A 2,613-nucleotide genomic window follows, 5' to 3' on the forward strand; every position below is an offset into this window, starting at 1 on the left:
GACTCTGATTCACCCTTTTGTGAAAAGAAACAAATTATCAACAATCGGATGAATTAATTAAAATTCAACCTCTGCATTAGAGGGAAACTCCTCATATAATTTGCAATGAATTTATTATATATGTTGACACTTTTTACTAGAAAGCATTAAAAGGCTTTAACATTCATTCATCAACACAAATGAATGTCTTCAAACTGAAAACAGAGAAAATCTTCTGAACATCTAGTGAGAGTTCATAGACTCTGATTCACAAACATGCTCACTGTATAAATCCAAATCATAGCAAATACACAATAGTATTGATGTCTAATCGATTCTCTCTCATGCCTCATAGGACAAGGGGGATTAGCACAACTCAATCCACAATGCATCTGCTAACAAGTAATGATAACATGAATTGAAGAAAACACAAAAATAACTAATCATAACATGCTATCATGCTCATAGAAAACTCCTCAGGAAATATTACTAATCTTCAAACACATAGATTCAAAGACTACATATCATAACACTTTATTGATAATCAACCATTCCAGTTTGCAACAATTCATGGAAAAACTAAAATGAATATCATCTACTGTGTGAAAAATCATAGTTTTTCGGACCTTTTTAAAGTCTCAGAAACATCATTTTATAGCCACAACCTGGCCAACGGTTATAGGAGACACGGAAAGTCATCAGCTTCCGCCCCACAAAATCAGAGAAACCAACCTTAAAAATCATTTCTGCAACTAACAAGTTAAAAGAAAAACAATTATGCACTTTTCATATCGGGTCATCGGCGTAGCCACAAAGCCTGGCTTCCGATGCCCAATAAATCTTCACTGATACTCGATAACCGGCTCCCTTGCTGGCTCTTTTTTTATTGGGTCATCCGGGTAACATCAAATGCCGTTTTTTGATGGCCGATAGCAACTTCTTGCGCTCTGCACTTCCTATCGGGTTTCGAAGTAACATCTACACAACACTCTTGAAGTCCGATGACTATGTCTTCCACTTGCATTTTTCCTATCGAGCGTCGAGATAAGAGGAAATCCCTTCGTCCACTGCTCCGTTATCCGGTTGTGCTTTGTCAGCGGGCCGTCAGCATAAAATGGAAGCAGTCCTCCCGATGACCAATACAAGCAGGTCCACACCACTTCCATTATCATCAAGAGGCTTAGAAGTGAACTCTTGAACCTTCAACCATTTCACAAAGAGTTCAACGGTTCAATTCATTAAAGAAGTACAACAGAGAACAAGTGGCATACAACATAACTGGGAATGAGCAACAACAAAGATTATTAAGCAGACTCGTTGAACCATTTAAACCGCTTGAACCTTTTGAACTGCTTTGAAAATTGGTTCAAAGTTCAAGTACGGAAAATAACTTAAAACAAAGACATCCGCTCGTTATACAACTACACATTGCCACGGCTTACAAAAGACATTTTGAACCTTGAACTAATTTGGTTCACGGGTTCCAAGTTCAAAACAGATGACAATAGAATGCTTGCTTTCACGATGACGAAGACCACTAATGACTCTTTAAAAGCTCTTTGAACCGTGAACGTATTGAACTTTACTTTAGAAAGAGTTCAACGGTTCAAGTACGGAGAAGAACAAAAGACCGACAGAAATAAAGGCACAACACAACAACCCGCAAGTATGAGTATTCAAAATGAAAAGTTGCATGGGAGGACTAACATCTTACAAGAAACCAGAAAGATGAGATTCCATGTAGAATTTCAAAGATGATAAATAAACACAAACTAACCAAAATACAAAAAAAAGGAGTAAAGAAACAACAGGAAAATAGTTAAATTCACATTCAGTACAATTAACCAAGTGATAAAATCACCGCTCAAGGTGATGAGATTTGCATAGCCTTGGGAAGGAGGTGCAAAGACTACCAGTTTTATCACAACAACATGTTCATAAACTCCACTCCCTCTTACGAGAACCCACTGCCATATGCACTAGTAGAAACAACTATTGCTATTGAAACTCCATTCTAGTAAATCATTGCAGGCAGAGCAAGTCCTTCCTTTGCAGCTTCTTCAATAATAACTTTCATCCCCAACTTGTACAGTAATTGTCATTGCATTTTTGTAGATTTCAATTACTGAATTATAGTTTTGGGTGGAGATGATGAGCCCTTACTTTCCTACGCAGGCCAATTTTGATAGACTGTGAGCCAGCCAACACACCACTCTAATCTTTTGCTTGTTTTTCATTTCATGGGCAACTGTCTGTATAAGCTCGGATTCTGATGTGGGCCATGCGGCATTTACAGCCTCACAAGTTTCCCTGATCATCCCAACTACCCAGAGGATTGAATATCTAGCATTCATGGCTTAAATTACTTTCTAACGATTGAGGAAGCACACAAGTCTCATGGTCATCCCAAATGTCCACAGGATTCAAGATGTGGAATCCATGTTTTATTTTGAATTCTATTGAAGGAGGGGGCATGCAGACTGATTGCAAACCCAAGACAAAATCAAAGAGGAGTACAATTACAATGAGAGAGCCAACCATCATAACATACGAATACAGTCACAAATTTTTTGTTGATGGGGAATCAATATAGGAAAAGTTTAATTTGTTGGTGTGCATTTCATGTTCAGGTAG

Source organism: Cryptomeria japonica, chromosome 7 (assembly GCF_030272615.1).
Source record: "Cryptomeria japonica chromosome 7, Sugi_1.0, whole genome shotgun sequence".
Lineage (NCBI taxonomy): Eukaryota > Viridiplantae > Streptophyta > Pinopsida > Cupressales > Cupressaceae > Cryptomeria > Cryptomeria japonica.